The following is a 21,691-nucleotide window of genomic DNA, read 5'->3' on the forward strand; positions in this document are numbered from 1 at the left end:
GCACTGACAAACATTATTTTGGAAACAGGTTTGTCGAAGTGTTTGAGAAAACTAATCACCTTATCAAACTTCGGTTTAACAAAAAAAATCTATTGATTATTCGTTTTGTAAATCTAGTGTTAGATTTGGTGTAAGGAATATAATAGTCTTATATAATGAATCAACATTTGTATCTATAGCATGAAACATACAACGTAAAGTAAGAGATACCAAATAAATACACACCTGGCTGAGCGAATGTTTCAAAATGGATTGACAAAAACAGATGTATATATTCCAAACATATATCCGCTTTAAAGTAAAAGGAAACGCAATCAAAAGGATGTTGCTTGAATAATGAACGTGCTATTTTACTCGTGTACCTTTGTTAAACTGACCTTTTTATCAGCTTCATATCAACAAAGGGCAGATAAAGTGATAGGTCTATAGTTTATTTCGTCCCGGCATTAAAGGGAGGTAGTCTTTCATAATTAACATCTGTCGTACACATGTCTTAAGCCATCTACTAATGTTATTATAATCTTTAGTCTTAGCTTACCACATGTTTCATTTACCATTCTAACGTCGACAATTCATTTCACAGTTGTTGCGTGAATACCAATCTCTTTTAAGTGTTTTTTGGCGACAAACTTGTCTTTCATTGAAAATTATAATTGCCTACGGTTATAAATCTTCCAGGTAGCAGACTGTCTTATTCATTCTTAGGGAACCTCTTTAATTCCATTAACGAACCGACCTAGTTGAAGACTTAATCAGGCTGGCATGATAACTGGAATGGTTACCACCAACAATCATAAGTAACGAGATAGTTGTGTAATGTCAGTATCCTCATAGAGTTGCATCTTTTGTTCATTGTTTTATTTAGATTATATCATTGTGCCATTTCACATATTATTTGTGATAGTGTATGCTAGTGTAATATGCACTGGTCTTTTACACGTCATTGGCCATGAACGATCATTAATATACGTCTCAATGATATCAATGTTTGTCTAGGATATTGAACACCTTGCGAAAAGTTCGTGGTTTATAACGTCACTGTTACTGCTAGTTTATAACATAAATTTCATCACAGTATGTTGATGAAAAAAATGTATCAATACAACGAATACAACCAATAAACGAAAGTGATGTTTCAAAACTAAAACTAAAATATTAATGCTACTTTCAATCTCAAATAGCTCGATGTTTCAACACGATTTAATAATCTTTTCTTATCGATTGTAGAATGTTAAACCTTAACTAAACAATATTTGCAATTGTGCATTGACAGACTATTGTTACCCATTGCGCATAAACACTAGATTTGAATATACAGAAGAATATGAAAGTAATTTATCTGAGACAGAGTAATGTTATTTGTTCAAGTATATATGTCGCATTCCACGCACTGGGTCGACTGTGAACTTTGAAATTATCCTTACAAAGATTAGATAACATAGTATTGTTTCAATTTCATCGAAGTTAATTTATGTTGTAAACATTCACGTACATATTTGTTTACATAGTTTAGCTTTGATAGCATGGTATTGTTTAAATTGAACAAAGTTTACCTTTCTTATATAAACACTGACTTAAAGAGAAACTCTGACACTAAGGAATAGAGATTCTATTGCACCATGCATGTAATAAGATGCACTACTTACATTAGTTGTAGCTTTCAAATATTTCTCTGAAATTCGTTAAGAGCAAAAGTACTTCATGAATTTGTGATATTGTTATAAGAAGCTATAATATGATATATTGTATCAGTTAGTGGTTCGATAGGTTCTTCTGGAAGTGGCATATTACAGCAACTGAAAATATATGTATACCCAACAAAAACACAATGCGTATCATAATAGAAGTGACAAAAACATACTCGGAAACAGATACTCACCATTTTCTTGTGATATATAAATCCCCTGTATGTAAGAATCTTCATAAAACGGAAAATCGAAATTATTTAGGTGTATTTCCATTTTCATTATCACCTTTGCATAGATTGGATCTTGTGAAACTCCAGCTAACAAAGAAAAACATTTGTTTGGCCTAATTCATTCGAAAATGTTGATTTTGATTCTATCAAATTAGGGTCGCTTTTTGATAACAGCGTAAGCAAAACGGGTTAGATTTTGTAACATATCCATTGTTCATGAAGCTATGTCATTGTTTGATAACATACTGACGACAAAGGGGATAAAACATTTATTTGAGAATGATAATATTATCGCGGTTATAATCGTGAACATTCACATGTTCAAGATTGTACGAAGAGCCGATTGCACAAATTTAACATACGTACAACAACTACCATAAAGTCCATTAAACAGTAACTGTTACATTGGAAGGGAGAGACGTTAGTACCGTAATTATATCCGTAGTTCAACACTGAAATTCTTTCTTACTAGTAAAATATTGTCACATGTGTCGCTTATTCCTTAGAAGATGATATTCAGCTCTATTAGCTTTAAGTCATTATTTTTTAGGAAAAGTAGTGCTCTTTTAGGGTAAAACCAGAGAAGACTAATTCGAAAAACATATTTTTTCAGAGTTTTCTGTCGATATTATGATTCGAAATCGTGTCTACTTGATCTGCAGCGCAATGTCTGAAGGCCATAAGGGCTAGTGCACAATGTCCGTGTTGATAAATGCCATACTAAATAGGTACAATCTATATTCAAAGAGGCTAGTCACGTACGGGGATAGCCGATACTGCATGTTTTATTCGTTCTCGCTCAGTTATCAGGCGCTTAAGTCATCACTATTATTTCCAGTTCATATCCATAATTTTGTTGACATTATCTGATTGTCAAAATGCCTTCAGTGAAATGAGAGAAATATTAGTTGCTGTTCTTACTTTAATACTATGAGCATGAAATATCCTCTTTGCATTATACATGATCATTATTTGCTTGCCCGTCATAAGAATATAACAGGTAGCTTATCGGCTGTTTCGTGACGTCAAATGCGTCTCCATTTTGCCATTATTTTGTATGAGGAGTTTAGGTCCATTTTATCACTATCGATTCTTTAAACAAGATTGAAGAGCCATGATAAAATTAACTCTGGATATTAAATTCATATACTTAACACATTGCGCTAATTTTTGTCAGATACAGGTTTTCTTCAAAGAGTTATAACAGAAAATGGTATTTCCGACTTAACACGATTCATAGCTTTGGCTGTGTGCGATATGAGTAATAAGCATGAAAATGGCGAGATTTATACTGGTGTGTTAGCATTTAAAATAAAACGATGTAGCAAAAATGAAAAATGATCTTTTATTTTTATATAAAAGAAACACAGGGATGTATCTTATCGAAAGGGTATTGACTTAACATCCAGATTGAGCACGTATGGTCCTTGTGAAACACATGCGTAATGTTGAGTACAAGCGAAATGTGATGACATGGATCCGCCATCACTTAGCACGCATTATTGCAACAAGACTTATGATATCCACAATAGTGTTATACACGTTGTTGACGTCGAGAACACACGAGAACATACAACAATAGAATACAGTGTGTACAGCAGTATATGTGTACATGAAACTTTCGAGCGGCGAACAATTGAATCAGTTTAATATGCTCGTTAGCACTGAGTGGCAAAATGCGAGATACGATGAAACCAGTTCGACTTTATTGCCACTTCGAACGAGCAATATTTATGGGCAAAACTACAGAAACAAGCTCAGTAGCCAAAAGTTTAACATAAACTACATTTAATGGCACAGTGTAAACGCTAAAGACATAGAACACACAAACAAAAGATCACAAACAAGGAACATGGAACAACAGCACAAAACACCATAAACAACACAGTGCGAATAAACTATATACAAAGCTAGGTGTGTTTATCAAGGATTCATAGGTACCGCCTTGGAACGGTTAGTAAAAGGTAAATTTACAATAAACATTTATACCAGTCGCAAATGCGTTCAAATGTGAGTATTAAACTGCTGAAGAAAATACTCATTGGACAAGTTTGGATTTTACACACTTGCATGTGACTTTCACAACGGTACTTTATGCAAATAACAATAACTGTCCTTGGACAACGTGTATGGTAAAATGACTATGTTAACTAAGCATCTTTTCGTTTAATGGTTAAGAAATCTTAATGAGGTATGGTTTGTTGGTGGTGTTTTTGTTTGTGTTTGTCTTGAAAGTTTTGTTTTTGTCTTTATATTTGTATAAATCAAAAACCATAATTGGCCTTTAACACTAGGGACAGGATATTTAAACATTCGAAAAATATCTAATACTGCAACAAAAAAACATTCTACATTGTCAAAATAGCACACTTTGCTAATTGTATCCTTAAACATTCTATAATTCAAACATACGAGACAGTATCAATATCAGATGTCCAAATTGTATTGATCAGAATGTACTTGATTTATTCTTATAAATATCAGTTGTTGTTTTTTCATTTAAATATTGTTTCTTCCATACAACACTAATCATACATTCAAAAATGAGTACATTTGTCAGTTAAATGCTACTTTATAAAGCTTTGTTGACAGTTTCCAAATTGCAATCGACAGGCATTTTCAACTTTTGACATACGTTTTAAGAAATTTGTGTGTACCGTTTCAATATGTGACAGGTCACAATAACTCTAAAAGTCTTTACAAACAGAACATATCACACTCCAGCACAAAGGTACCTAAAAAAACTTTATTTCTAGTATGGTTCATCACATAATCACATTGTCAAACAGAGCAGCTACCTTTGTCAAATCGCAAAGAATATAATTGTCTGCATAATCCCGAAATTTATGAGCAAAAACAGTGTAGACAGAGTTAAAATGGCTAGATGAGCGTACAATTTAGATCAAATGAAAATGCAAATGCGATGTATGTTAAAACAAAGTTCAGCAACCAAAACAACGCGTCATCGACATCAAACATTATACATTTATTATGTTGTTTGTTGAATATGTCAACGGTAATTCATACTAAAATCAGTATTTTAGCAAATACGTATGTGAATGGATCGAATTATTGCGTCTTTTCGATGTAATTGCTGTCCACGCGAGTACTATAAGATCAATAATTAATCTGACCACGTTGTCATTGGAAGAAAATCGTTAACATCCATATTTAGACAGAGTGAAATATCACTCGATAGAGAATATAGTGGTACCAAAAAGGATCAAAGCAGAACTGAATTTGAATAATATTTCGATCTATTATCAGATCAAGTACATACTATATCCACTTTAAAATAGTACTTCAACAGCCAATTTAAGTGGTATTTGTCTGTGACACTTGAATATGAACACTTGAGTGCAGAAAGTGATAACAATATGTCAACACTTTTTGAGAAGCAAATAAGAACGATTACTCCAATAGTTATAAATACAGTATTGCGGTAATAAAAGTTGCAAACCTTGAATTGTTATTATCAATTATTCAAGTCCTGTCCTAGGAAAATGTCGAAAAACGTTCACCTAAAACTTGCTCATATCGATAAGCGACTAAGATAATATGCTACCAGCCTACATTACAATGCATGTAGACTTTTAACGAATCATTCAAATGTGCAGAAGTAAATTTATCAAAATGTGTGACGTAAACAGCATATGAGATAAGTAAAATAACTCTTATAACCATACCTTTCGTTTAACCGTAATAAAAGTTTCATCCCCTGAATTATTAGTGTCGCAGTATCATTTTTAATGGTTTATTGAAATTACGTTATTCATTGAAATAAACATTGAATTTATTACTGAGTTTCATATTATCATTTGTCCCATCTGCAATTAATCTTGCAATGCATCCATTTATGCGTTAGATTATTATATCCAGAGCGTAGATAACTAGTTAAGGTAGTTTAAACCTCTAACAATATCATCTCATTTAAACCCGTGTTGGTATGCAAATTTACCCAATAACAGTACCTATACAACCTTAACCGTTTTCGATTGGTCAAGCGTAGCGAGGATAAACTCTGCCATTGTTCGCTTGGCCAGGGCATGATAAGCATGATTTACAATACATAGTTTACATATATATTGCAGGTACGTAATTTGTTCAACAGTTTCATCATTTCACCATTATTGTATCATTTGTGTTTCATTATCTTATATGACATTGTATATATTTGTAATGCCGTCGACAGAATAGTATATTTATTTATTCATTGGCCATTATTTGCTTGACCATTGCTTGATAAGCAAGATTTACAGTATTTAGTTAACATATATATTACAGTCTTCCCGTCTTTTATGAACCATTGAAGCCCATCCGGCAACATCAGTATCAATGTTTTAGGTATACAACTATACAAAGTTGTCAAAAGGACATTGGAAACAGACTTGAGCACACGAAGAAGAAACTATGCTGTAACTCCACAATTTGTACGAGCTTGTCGAGGGCTGAACGTTTCTTCCACCATGCTTAAACTTTCTTCCACTATGCTAAATATTTCTTCTTTCATCCTTAAGCTATCTTCCACTTTGCTAAACTTTTCTTCCACTATGCTTTACCTATTTCAAATATGCTAATTGTTTCGTCCACTTTGCTTAACCTTTCTTCGACTATGATAAATATTTCTTCCACTATGCTTAACATATTTTCCACTAAGCTTAACCTTTCTTCCACTATGTTTAACCTATCTTATACTATGCTTTATCGTTCTTATAAGCTTAAAAGTATTTTCTGAGAACAGGTTTTAAAATAATTGTATCATCATATCAATGACAATTTTTTTCAGAATGGTAATACAATTTCAATTCGACCGAATAAAACGCCATTCGGTACAATTATGATGATTATGTTATTGTAAATGATATCCATTAATAGGGGTCAGGTCAATTCACGGTGTTCTGCTTGTTGCAATTATTATTTTTGAGGAGGTCGGAATTAGATCAGGGATTCCGCTGAGTGCGTTAAGAAATCTTCAGCAGGCAAGTCCTCGCAAACAATTGTTTCATTGCGTCGGATAATGGTATGACTTGTGGATATAAAGGCAATATTTTGAAGAGCACTTGCCTTCTTGTTTTTGAAGATGAATACCTGAAACAAAATATTGGGTTCAATATAGCATCCTTTCATAACTAAACATTCAGTGCTTTGATTTTTATGAAGAATTTGCTAATTCATGTTATCTTTAAAACCGTTTTTGGCGGACACGTGCTTACTGACTCCGAGTGTTTTGGCTGTGACTTAAATTTCTTCAAATATTTTACATTTTCAAATCATTTGGAAGGAGAGAATAGCTTATACTAGTCGCTTTTATTTTTAATAATGTTTTTCTTTATTTGTTCCCAGTTTTAGTACAATGATGCTTTTTATTATGAAGCTCTATGATCACACAGTTTTAAACCTTTTATTTTATAAGGCAGACTGTGTGTGATGCTTTTGGTATCTAACGATGACTGCATCGTATCTTTGAAAAATATTTGCATTAGGTGCTCTGAATTGTTTCCCTCCGTCTGCAGATAGAGTTGGGATCTCTAATCATTGAAGTACTTGGGGTTTACCTTTTCTTTTTTAATTATTATTTGTTTTATTGATAAGTTTCCTCAAGTTAATGCATACTTTGATAAGATTTATCTTTTGCGTTTTATCTTTATTAAGAATTGTTTGGATAAGAGTGAGGTTTGTGCACATAAAAACATGATTACTTCTTTATATGTCTTTTTTTTTCAAAAATGTCAATATGTGATTACGATCATTATAAGTCTAACGTGGAACAAATAAACATAGTTTATCCGCAAATACCTGTGTTGTTATAAGAACTGGTCCATTATGGTACCAATTGATGAGTTTTCCTACGCGAAGGCTTAAAAAAGGATAAAGGCGGAAGGTAGTCGATTTAATTAATTGTTATTTATATCACACGCTGGTTGACCCCTTTTTAATCCCACGTTTACAAAGCTACAACGATACCACTATAAGTTAGTGCGTTAATACGTCTTTAGCAAAACGAAAACAGCAACATAGGTATAAAAACATAAAGTTCTGTGCCATAAAATGCAAAGGTGTCTATGAACTATACATGTTGTGAAAGCAAATGATTTGTATAAATTTAATTTTCTATTTTGGTATGCAATTACACAGCATCGCGGTATTTATTAGTTGCTGAGGTTCAATTATGTTTAAATCTGCCTGACAAAATATTAGTTGTAAAGGTTAACATATTTTTGTTTTGAGAAAACCCTTTAATCGAGAAACAATTCCGCAAAATAAAAAAAAAATCTTGTTTTTCATGAAATTAATAGTTTTTATGTTGATCTTAGTTTTTTTGGTATTGTTAAATCTCTTAAGAGTGCAATGTAAAGCTTTTCAAGACCCTTTTCGTAAATTTTTAAAATTATAGGATCTGAAACCTGAATAAAGACCTCAATTTGCACAACATATTTTTTAAGACGTCCTCGAGTTTAATCCGTTTTAAAAAATAATTATAATAAAAAATACTGCGTGATACATATTATATATTAAATTTATAACATGCACACGTTTGTTTATAGTTTTTAAGATGTTTATGTTATTTCTAAATCCTTTTTAGTTCGTGACATTATATTTGGCAATCAGAATTTATAAACGTGTACTGAGGGAAAGGAAAAGGTAAGTTATACACTTTCAAATGAATAATATGATTGGCATAAAAGTTGACTAATATTGACCAAAGGATTGAATCTAAAAGCAATTTAAGAAATGAAGCAGGGTCAAGTGTTTTGTTAATTTAAATGTTTATAACCAAATTTGACTTGTATTGAGATTGAACTACGTTTCCTTTCTATGTCTTATCATTTAAACAATAATGAAGCAGCGACTAGGAACGCATATTCCCCCTTATTTGTTTTCGTTGTATCCATAAATCTGTAAATTATGGATATATTTTAGACGTGACATGGAACCAAAGCTGTGCATCCTTCAATATACAAAACGAAAGAAATCATTTATCAGAACGATCGAACGGAAAATACCTGAACTACAATAATTACTAAATCACATCAGAGGGCTTTGCTAATAAGGAGATATGGTTTATTTGAAAATAGTACACATTTATTAATTTTGATGTTATTAAATATTGTCTTTTATTCACGATTTCCATCTTTACGTATCTTTGAGATGATAGATTCGTCTTATTTGGGGGGATACTTCATCACGAGAAAACATAATTAAACAAATGTCGAGATTAGTGCATACACAATGAAGTCGGTAAAGTTATGTTATTATCAATTTCCTGCAAAAGGATTAAATAGCTGTCTGACTTTGAAATAACCTTGGTTCATTAAATACCAAGGTTGTGCATACATATTATATTAAAAAGGAAAACTGTTTAAAAATTATTATTAATTGATAAAGCTCACTTCGGTAAAACCAAAGTGGAACTTATAACTTTTTTGTGATTATTCCATGATATGTATTACGAGTTTACACTAAAATTGTTTTAACCCTTTAAGCAATGTTCAGCATTTCACAGTTAAGTAAGTCAAACACTCTTGATTCAACAGGATTACAGAATCAAACATTCACTTGACCTTGAGTGAACACATCAATTGAGAGAGACGGACTGAGATTCAGGAATTATCTTGTTCGTTAAAAAGTTCACAAAATGTGCGAAAACAGTAAAAGGAATAAATGGTGATGTATGCAATGACAAACATGCTTTAAACTACAGTTATATATATACATGTTTGTGATAAAGTTTTTATATTAATGTAATAGTATCCCTTGATATAAAGCATTGTAATTGATTATATTTTATTTTTCAATATAGTATAAACATAAGTTTATTTTGATTTACATACTATATGTACTCTTAAAAATGTGTTTATGGTAATTTGTATTATTTTTATTTACAGATGGACTGTGAATACCACGAATTAAGGTTATAGTTATTGTTTATGCTCATGAAAAATAAAAACGACAGAGGCTGGAAAATATTACATGCTAATTGTTTCCAACAACAATGATGTGTTTGCGATCTTGTTTGAAGGAAACTACTGTTCTTAATTCACTCTTCATTTGCCTTGATGCTGTGAATGTTTTAGTCAAGTAATTGCTTGTCGCATGTTAGATGTATTTCAGATTTCTTTCATATCTCAAAAAAATGGTGTCAGTATTTTGATTCTAAAAATCAATGTCAAGACATAAAGTTGTTATGCTGCCTCACAATTAGCACAATTCTCAACATGGGACTTGTGCACCTAATTGAACATACTATGCAACACGTTTTTCATTAAATCTTGTATAATCTTGATTATTTTAGTGCAATATGTTTTGAAGGAATTCAGTTGTGATCAAGTATTGCTAAAGTCTAAAATAGATTTATTTTATATCGTTCTGCAAAAGTATAAAATACATCCATGGACATTCTTTGAATCACGTGTTTTTGCAATACCCTTGCTTTTTATAACGCATTTAATGACGGCTGGATATTCTCTTGTACTCCAAGGGGGGCGACTGAAATAAAATAAAGAGAATTCTTGAGTGTAGCTGCCCCTGTAAATGTAAATGGATGTATTGGAGCTTAGGAAAGTAGAAGTACTACACTATACCTAACTTGAAGCAAATGTTAAAACTATTGAAGCCAAAGTGATTGTTATATAGAATCTGATACACAATAACTGGTCAATGCGAATATTCAGAAGCTGAGTTTCTCTAGGATATCAATTTGTCTTGAATAAAGATTTGATCAGGAAGAAATTGAAACGTTTTACTGTTCTATATTTTCCGTGAAAATGTGCAACTGTTGAACAATTAATTTTACTTAAGTATATGATGTAACCATGACATCACGTTTTCTTTATTTCAACATGCAATGCGTATCAGAAACATAAACATTAATATTTTTCTCAATAGTAATCAGAAACTACTGATAAAATGTATACAATTGCATCTGAATACGTGTAAGCATTTACAGATATGTTAAGTCATGCTCATGTGGGCTTTTATCGAAGCCTCTGACACAACTACTTGCAATACATTGCGTATAGACCCCTGTTTAACATATTTACATATACACATTACACATTTATATGACAAAAAATAAAAGCAGGAAAAAGAGCACCAATTATACTCTCACACTTTTATCATTTACATGTGTAAACAACATCTTTTTAGCAGTATCCTGTCACATTTAATGCATACGAAACAACCTTGTTACATGTGCAAGATATGCGTGGCTTTATCGGGATATGAACATGTTGTCATGAACACATATCCGAAAACAATAAAAGGGAATAATATGTACCATCGATAACCGCAGATTAAGAGTGTTTGTCTTGGTCATTCATTAGTGTCAAGGTCGAGTTTTAGTGTCCCTCTTTTAAAACTCCTTTAAAACAATACCAAAAAAATCCATGTCGTTTTAACAATATAATTATATATTTTTTTTTATTTCAAACCGTAAATCATCAATGCTCAACTAAAGGGAAAGCAACAATGAAGGGGTTTTTAACAATTTCATTCGGAAAAAAGACTTCTTAAGACTGTTCGTAATAATGCCCCTTGGCTACACTGAATCTTCAAATTCTACGCGATACTTAATACGTACATAATATGTTGATAACAATAAAATCCCGGTAGACAGAAATTAAACGATGCTCACTAATGCCAACACAAATTTTATACAGATATGTTACTATAGCGCTATCGTAAACATTATCGCATTTTAGCGGATAATTCAATCACTTTTATGGGGTATGAAACCGGGTTTAACGGTCTCGACCTTAAACATGTGCGAGCTTTGATCAACAGAGAAGTTGCGATGCAATATATATGTGCTAAGTGTATGTAAACGCTATTTTCGTGGTCTGCGTCTTCAAAAATGTTATGCAATGCCCAGAATAAGAATGAAAGGCACGATAGCGAGAGTACAAGTTTAGAGAAATATTTTGCAACCACTTTTTATCGGCACTACGAATTTGACAAGAACATGTTAACGTTGTGTTTATTACAAGAATAAAGTATATTGGTCTTAACCATGTGCCCTCGAAACAAGAAATTCGTTATTACTTCTTGAAAATATGTTTGTCCCTGTTGTTTCCACTGTATTATTGCATAGGTAAGTCTCAAGCTTTTCTCACATATTAAGGTCAATGTAGCAAGACAAAATAGAGAACAAGGCTCATTTTATCAATACCATAGTTCTCAGTATTGATAATGCAAAGTAAGGATGTCTATTGGTAGCTTCGTATTCGCTGGCTTTAATGAGTTTATCAGTAGTTCCCTTTGTAAATTGCCACTTGGGGGCATTACAAGGATAAAGTCACAAACGCGGAGTTTGCTTGCGACATCGCGATTAATTATACCGTTTCACTATCAGTGTTAGTATGTTATAGGATGGATAGGGACCCACAAATGCACAAACTCATCAATGTCAAAATAACAAATGTTTCCTTGTAAAATCAGAGAAACTAAAATTATATGATTTTGACATATTCCGTACTTATTTAGCATCAAAATGATACAATATTATTTTCTAGGGTTAGTCTGTCATAGTTTGATGTTAATATACATTAACGATTTTAAAGATGTCATTTTGCAAGTTCCCATCATGTTATGTCTGCACACTTTTAATATGTATATGGAAAACTACAGAAATAAGCGCAGTAGCCTAAAGTTTGAACATAAACCCAGTTTAATGACACTGGTTAAACTTGTCCCGAAACTATGCCTGGCTATATTTGCCTCAAACAAATCGGTGGAAACATCAGCGGGAAACAACGAAAGGGTCGACGGGAACTTCAATTTATAAACGAGAGATATATGTCAAACATAATAACCCCCCCCCCCCCCAGCGCCATGTTGTCAATTATATTTGGTCAATTGAATAAGATATGCATTAACCAAAATTATAGCTGACTTCACATTGACATTGGTAACCTTTGAGGCAGTTTTAAGATCATGTCCATTTGAAGTCTGAAAATAGAAAATAGAAGTTACTGCTTTTTTATATTCAGATCTTGACTGATATGTGCAGATAAAGATTTATCCTCTGAGCAGCAGGGAATAAGTATGTATGACATCATTTTAATGACAAATATGTGTTGTCACCTTGCCCTTTGTCTTAATGATCTTTAATGAAAATTATTGTGGTAAAATACTTGTCACCCCAACCTTAATGCCAAGTTTGAGGGTTCTTGGTGCAGGCATTGTCGAGACAAGTTATTGCGATCAAGGTCACTGAAACCATTATCTTTGACCTAATGATCCATAAAATCAAACATGTATGTATGTATGTATCCATCTATGTATGTTAAATCATAAGGGGTCATCTTCTGGTCAGGCCCAACGTCCTTGTCAAGTTTGAGGGCCATGAGTGCAGGTTTTGTCAAATGAAAAAGTAAAGATATATGTTAAATACTCTCCGAGTTGTCCAGGTTATAAGTTTAAAGAGTAAAGGCAAATATAGTTGAGTTAGTATCTTAGCGCTGATTCAAGTTAAGATACATGTGATTGCAAAGTAGTTCCAGATAGGATATACTTAAATACTTCAATTAAAGCTTTCTATAACTGTGCCATATGTTATTAACTTTGTTTGTGAAAAATAAATTTAGACTATTGTTATCCCCCGCAAATTAATGTAGTGTCGTAGATTAATCGTTTCAACAAAAAAACATTCACTTTAAGGTCAATTCAGCAAAACGATATTTAAATGACTGACGAAGAAAATATGGAATTACACATGAACGGACAAGCATTTATTTTTTTCATTAATTTAGTGTAATTACTCTTGTGAAACTGACCTGGTCTAGATCAATCTTGTGCATGCATCCAGTATTAACATAAAATATATTGCGGACGGACTGTGTACGAGAGGAAAGACGGACAGATGGACGGGCGGCGGGATAACGCCAAATCAATATCAATACCCTCATCTATCTTCAGAGGGGAATAACAAAAGTATGTATGTATATGATTGACTTTGGCAGATAATTTTAAAACAGAAACATCAACGACTTCTGCCTTTATATTATATTTTTCTATACCATTTCATTGTTTCGACCTGATTAGTCTGTTAAATAAAATTGAATCATTATTCAATATATCTTAATGCCGCCAACCAGTTCGACATTTAGCCGCCCGCATACTGTAGTACAAGGCTTCCAGTAAATACGAGTTCATGTTTGGTTTTCGACATCTTTCACCAACATAATTGACTACCGGTACTATGTTTTCTCGTGTAACGCCCGTGATTTGTTCCGCGGCCATTACAGCTTTTTTATTTTCTGTGAGTAGTAGATCTTCCTTAAATCATGCTCTATTTTGTCGCAATGACTCAGCACAACAGTAATAGCTACATCTGAAAAATGAAAAATAATTAATGACATACGCACGCTGAACAATAATACAATAAAAACAGGACAAGCCCAGTAGTACAAACAATGTTATATTCAAGTCATATTTATACAGAGTGTTGATGGATACTTCGGTCAATTGGTATCATTGTTTCCAAACGAAAACGCAAAGAAGCCAAGATCGGATGTGTACCTTAAACGCCCGGAGCTATGTTGTCATATGAATTATTTTCGCAGAATTACCAAATGCGCATATCAATTTTGTCCAAATGAAATATGTCTGGACTGCACATCAGGTTTCTATTTACACATGAAGTTTGAGCTACGTGTAATGTTGACCGAGATACAGCTAATTTTATTAAGCATTAAGCACTTACACGTTTTGGATACCAAAAAACGCAACAGTGATACTCTCATGTTCTATCAGTCAAACGATGCAGCAAAACAATCAAGAATACATGACCTACGGTTCAATTACAAATACGGGTGAAGCCTAACATTTCACGAACAATAGCAACTTCACTTTGATGCACAATAAAAACAGGACAGCTGGCACATGAATTAAAGGTCAAATGTCATTTAAGTCGGATTTGATAGCTGCAGTCCGTTTCATATGACGTATATTCGACACCAAATTCTAACCGAAATTCGACAGAATGCAACCAAAAATCAATTTATCTGAATATTTTAGTATGGCATCCTACTGCATTTTGAATTAAAACCCGCCTGTTTACAAATGAAAATCAGGTAACACAATTTGCTAAAGTTTGCTCCTACTATGACTTATTTCTTTCAAACGTACGACCTCCATAACCTGCCAATTATATCGCCATTATATACTACTTCGTTAAAGATGCTAAAATTAGTAGTACCCTGCTTATATGATCGACATATGATCTCAACATTTTAATTGGAACCCCATGTTTGGCTCACTTACGCTTATATTTGACCTTCTAAATGTTAACATAAACACCATCTGCTCCAGGCGTATAACTTTAATTGCATTTTTTAAATGCCTTTAAATTGAGGACTACAAATCTGACTGCGTGATATAGATGAAATCAAAATTGTATTGGTCTGTAATTGAATATAACTGAACTTTAATAATAACAGTAGTAATTAAGGACAAATACGCTGACTATTTCAAATATGATTTTGACGTGTTTCCATTACTGTTGTTTAGAATAATAATTTTAGTATTCTTATAAAGAAACTGCATGGAAAGAATACGATTGTTTTTACCCCTGGTTGTTTTGGTACTTGTTTTGACAATTAAATGAAGAAAACGAAGCAAGATAGATTTTTAAGTAAATGTTTGTATGATTTAACCATAGGCATGCATATAATGGTGCAAAATGTGACAAATTAAATTATGTATAATTGGGTTGTAATTACCGAATCCTGGACGCTGAATTATGGTCAAAAATATTTTTTTTCATTTTGCGATATTGAATTTGCGTTTGATTAGCAGTGCTATAAATTAACATTCAGGTTATTAACTGCGATTTGATATAATTGTAAAATTAAAAAATAGCATAAAATAAGGGCATATGCTTTACGTACTATGCTTGATATGCAAATATGATTAGAATCAAAACAATAAAGGGAACCGCATTATCTATTTCTTTCGAGAACTGGACTTGTTTCTGAAGTTGCTCTATAGATATTGCTGCAAATTATGCATTGTATAATACGAATTAAAAATAGAACCTTGGAATAACTCTTCTATCGATCATGTTGCCTGCATCATATACCGCATGGTCATCACAGCAGCAACGTTTACGCACGTAAGTCTGTACGAGAAACGACGATTTTCGGATCTGGGGTGCGTTTCAATAAAGATTTTTATCGTAAGTTGAAATTATCTTAGTGTCATAGTTTCATTATTTTAATACATATTTGAGTGAATTGAACTCGAGTCAGCATTGAAAATGAACACCAAATTGAGTAAATAAAAATAATTGATGTGCATGTATTGTTAGTCTTTATACAGGTTTAAGATAATTGGAGTTACGACTAAAATCCTTTATTGAAACGGTCCTATAAGTACACGCGTAGCGCGATCAACTGTCAAACAGCAATGTCGATGCAAACTTATGTTTTATTCATTTAGAATCAGCCACGAGTTCCCAATGAAGAAACTGAATGTGTTTACATCTACTTTGCGAAAGGTAAAGTAACGATCGCGCAAGATTCTTCTTTAGTTTATAAACACAATATTATTTCTTTTAGACCTTAGTCGTCCTTGCCAATCTATACAAGGGGCTAGACACAAGATGATGAAATTCAAAGAAAGCATTTTTTTGGTCAAAAACTTGCATAAAATTAGCACTCATTTAATCTTACCTACTAATAAATCACATCGCTTGCGACACATGCATTGGAAGTACTGTGTAGATGTGTGTATTTCAGTTAACGTCTAGAAAACAAATATTTTGGTAATATGCATGTTTTTTTTTTCTTTTTAAAGTTTGTTCCCATGTATGAGAGTTTGCCCTTAAGAAATCTGTTGCGGTAAGGGAAATTTATCAGTAATACAACACGGGTAACATAGGGTAACGTCGACAGATATCGCGATTCGCCGTCATAGATCGAGACGTACATATTCGACCGGCACAAACTATTGCTAACTTTGGTAAAAGAGGGTATTTCCCCGTTATTCATAGGTCATGAATGGAATTTCTATCTTTTATTTCTATAACTGCGATCTTCTAGAATATTCAATTATTTGTATACAAAGGGTCTCATTCAAGATGTTAGTATATATTCAACTTCGAACAAAAGTGTCTGAGTTCTGATTCATCTTTTGAATACTTAAATTATTATTATTTTCTAAATGTTAAGACGACATATTATGGTTATTACTTAATATACACATGATTCTGCTTAAATATTATTTTTAATTAGAACACTATTGAATTTAAAACTTTATTTAAAATCAATATATGTGTTTACGTACGCAACTTTATTGCCTATATACATAGAGGTGGGAGTTTTACAAGATGCAGATGTTTAAGGTTAACTAAGTTGTGCCTAGTTTTGAACACTAGCAACACTTATTTACGAATTCAAACTGTCTGAATTTGATTTTGGGATGTCGTTTGCTTAAGCAAAAACAACATTAATTGTCTTTGTCTATTGCTTCAGATTTTAACCTTATTCTAATACGTCAGGATTCTTTCTGAACTTCTTATTAAACATTTACAGAAATAAACAGTTCATTTGTAATAAAAAACTAGTGTTGTGTCCATACGTCGGCATCAACTAAATTATTCAACTCACTTTGGATAAAAAAGCTTCATTCTCAAACAATGTGGCCCATATTGTGTTGAATAGTTCTTTATTTCAAATCTTTAATCATTTACACACAAGTTCTATGTAGATGAAATAGCTATTTTGACATTTTACATGCACTGTGTTTTATTTCAATACAAGTGCTTCCGTAATATATAATACAACTGTATTCTCAATTTTATATTTAATTATAAAAAGTTGTTATTGTTACTTCAATGAAGCCGTACTAAAATGCAAGACAATGTTTTTTTATACATTATTTGTTTAAATACACTCTATGTCCATTCGTATTTTAGTTTTGCAAAGCAATATGAGACCTTATCCTTAGGAAATACCAAAAACGATTCTTGCGAGAAATTTTACATACATTATAGAGATGAATGATAAGTCATTTGAAACATGAATGAAATAATATATTTAACAAAATACCTCCAGGGACGCAGTCAAAAATACTTTGTAGCTCTCGCGTAACGACCGAGTTTTTTTCGTGGGTCAATTCTTTCAATTGACTAACATCTATAACAATTATGACACAGTTTGGTTTGTATTTGGTCCAGCCTTTGGTTCGGGCATGCTAAAAGTATACAAACATTGGTGATACAAATAAGTTACATAAAGGAGACCCTCAGGCGAACGGAAGAACACCTTATACTTAATAAGCGTTCAAGATGCGATACTTGGTATTAAATGATAATGGACATTTCTCATCATAAATGACCTCTGAAACCTATGCATTCAGGACATCTCGGCAACACTTTGTACAATTCGAACCTTTAATGAGACTCGTTTCACCCTCTAACATGGGCCCCGTGCGTTCTGCTCCATTCCTGCCAGCTTTAAAAACAGCCAAACGAGTCCAATATAACTGTTCCGCAGTTTATCACTCAAGACTACGAACGCATTGCAGCAATATAAACACAGAATTGTTTTCAAATCATATCGTAGGATGTCCTTTTTGCCCTGTCCTGGAACATGTTCCACTATGTTTTCCTACGTAAAGCACGAAGTCGATATAAGACATAATTCAAATCTATACGATTTCATTATTAAGGCCGGTGTCTTTCGAAATAATCTAGTAATCTAGGTCAGTAAGCAATTGGCCATGGACCAGATGAACATTACTATAATAGTGCATGTCAAAAGCTGCATTTTCCAGTCTTATTAAATATGAGCTGGTCCAACTCAATAGGAACTGTCGTCCTGTCTCTTCTTTGTGGCAGTAACCTGTTCTTATTTGGTCTCAGTCTTCAATGTTTCCAACTTGTTCCTTGTACTCCTGTCTCTTCTTCGTGGCAGTAACCTGTTCTTATTTGGTCTCAGTCTTCAATGTTTCCAACTTGTTCCTTGTCCACTTACATTAAATACTTAATAAAAGCTTTCATGATGTTCGATTTGTATTCAATAAACATTTGATATCGCATGTTTGTTTTTGTTTACACCAACCACATATTAGTCATAGGCAGCTTGAATGAATGCCAAACATTCCTTAACCTAGACCTTTAACGTGTTCTGCTAAATTATATCTGAGATCCTTAAATATCATAATGAAAACAACCACTGGCACGCTGCAATGCAACAAGTTCTTACCTCAATTCTTATGCTAAATTCTCCGTTACAAACATTTCGGAGCTCATCTTTTCCGATCCCTTTGCCATCTGTCTGTATTCCTTTTGTGTCAATAAAGACAACATCATGGAGTAAATTATGTGACTTCAATCGGACTGCGTTCACCTATGAATGAAGGCAACAATAATTGTTTAGCGAAGTTATAATCGTTGGAGCCAAAACGCTTGGTTTTGCATTGAAACTACATCAAAATGGACATAAACGACTACTTTTCTCTTTAGACGCATTTTAACGCATAACCTTATATTGCTTCAATAGAAAAAATAAATGGACCTAAGTTCAGTCCGCCGTGCTTTTTTTCCGGCAAGGATCTTGTCCATAGAAGATTAGAGAAAGGTAACATATTAATCGGAACTATTTTTCACTGATAATCGATCTGTTGATATTATGAGAAAGGACGTTTATATATATCAAATGTCATATATTATAGCAAATGTCTTAAATGTGTTTTGTATATCCAAGGTAGTTATATTACAAACTAGTGTTTGTTGTAGTGCTGTGTGTTTGCTACAGGTCTATTTTTATAACTAAGAATGCTATATAACTTTGGGAATTCTATTATTTAATGCTTGCAGGTATGAACAGCAGACGAAACACATCCATTCAATCATAATGTACTTGTTTTTTAGTTTAGTAATTACTTCTTTTGGTGTTTGGTCATCATTATGATTGTCAAGTACTGACTAATGAAAAACTTTTATTCACAAACACCTCACGTTATATGCATTATTCTCTTCCTTAATGGCCATATGGAAATAGGAAGATCGTCTTGTGCGCTATATATGCAAAAAAACAAGATAAACAGAAACATATCACAGACACAATGCAACTGAATGTTTCTTTTGCAAACCTTAACATGCATGATAACTCTGATCTATTAAGCGTTTACCACACAAAACAATCAACAATTGACAAATGCACATGACATTCCTACACACAAAGTGATAGTTGTATTCACCTACTAAATGAATTAATTGTGTCATATTTCAAGCAGTTAAGTAAATCGAAGTGTCAAAGTTTTATTAGCAATCGGCTTAATGCCTTTGACCATTAATTTTGCACAAATTAACATAAAATGATAATTATTTCGCATATCATGCATGCAAAAACATATATTCTTCAGAACACAAACAACATGTTATATAACATACTATGACTACATTTTCTTGAAATTATAATTCTTCCAAAATAATGCTGTTTAGAACAAAACACACTAAAACGATTATTGTCCTTGGATTGCAATACTACTAAGCTATATGTAGTTAATCTTCGGTAATTAGACAATTGTATGATTCCTATGAAGTGGCAAATGTTCAAATCTATAAGTAAGTTATTAATGTATCAACTCTCGAAATACCTACACGTTCCGTTCCCCTTCCAGTAGCGGTAGATGCTTTGGTGTTAACAATATTTGAGTACTCCCCATCCAGTGCCGTAAACACTGAATTGATGAAAGAAGATTTTCCCGCTCCTGTTAGACCTAGAATCGCCATCTTATACCCTTTGTTATGATATTTAATTGATTTAAGCTTTCTTATGTAGTATTTCTCAGTCTGCAATAAACAAAACATACGTATGAATTTATAAAAGTATGAAAATGTACATGTGGATCATTGGGTATGTTATAGAATCATTTGCCGCTAAATAGAGCTTGTAAATTGAAGTGACATTTAACTTTTTTGTATTTCAAGAGTTTAAATATAAATGTATTTGATTTATTTGGTAATGTTCTGCTAGATTTGAATCTACGACAAAATGCCTGCGTATGCTGGTCACCCAGATCACTATCGACTGAGATATCGAGAATACATTAGACCAAAGTTTTTATGTCTTTGAATTTAGAACCTAAAAAAATAATTAAACTTCGTAGTTTTATTTTTATCCCCCCCCCCCCGAACGTTGCTCCAACGTAAAATAGACATTACAATTAGTGTTCTATAACCCATCTTTCAGAAGCTACTGGTGTACTAATTGCCATTCATTATCGGTCTGTTTACTTCAATACCACGTTAACCAGTCGTAAATGCGCAAGGAAACAGAACTAGTGCCCGTTACCGTAACAACGTCCTGTCAAACGTGAAATTAATTAGTAAATGTAATACCCCTTATTTCTTGCGACTCTATAGGAATGCTTTACAACGACGTTCCGATGTTTATGTTTCTTTATTTGATAATACCATAAAATACAATAAAACTACTTTTCTAACTTACGAGTATATGACACAAACAAAACTGTTTTTATTTAGGTCAACTAATAATTGCACCCTTTACACATGTTTGTATATATTCAAACTGTCTACAGAAAGTATGAAAACTTGTTGGGGCTCTGCAATCAATTTGTGCTTTCATCGTGTGTAACTCTTATTTCCATGAAACGTTGAAAGATGCACTGATATATATATATATATATATATATATATATATATATATATATATATATATATATATATATATATATATATATATTGTTATATTTGTTTTGTTAAGACGGAAACTACCATAATATTTTGTTTTTTTCACTTTCGTC

The 21,691-nt window shown here is 32.6% G+C and overlaps 1 long non-coding RNA gene across 1 annotated transcript; it reads right to left on the reverse strand.

Annotated features, from left to right (window-relative positions):
- Window positions 1-10,115: 10,115 nt before the first annotated feature.
- Window positions 10,116-20,656, reverse strand: LOC128240069 (uncharacterized). Its single transcript, XR_008262037.1, has 4 exons — window positions 20,526-20,656; window positions 19,126-19,269; window positions 17,968-18,112; window positions 10,116-10,405 (listed from the first exon to the last, which is right to left on the reverse strand). It is a non-coding gene; the product is annotated as an uncharacterized LOC128240069 (long non-coding RNA).
- Between the last annotated feature and the right edge of the window lie 1,035 nt (window positions 20,657-21,691).

Source organism: Mya arenaria, chromosome 7 (assembly GCF_026914265.1).
Source record: "Mya arenaria isolate MELC-2E11 chromosome 7, ASM2691426v1".
Classification (NCBI taxonomy): domain Eukaryota; kingdom Metazoa; phylum Mollusca; class Bivalvia; order Myida; family Myidae; genus Mya; species Mya arenaria.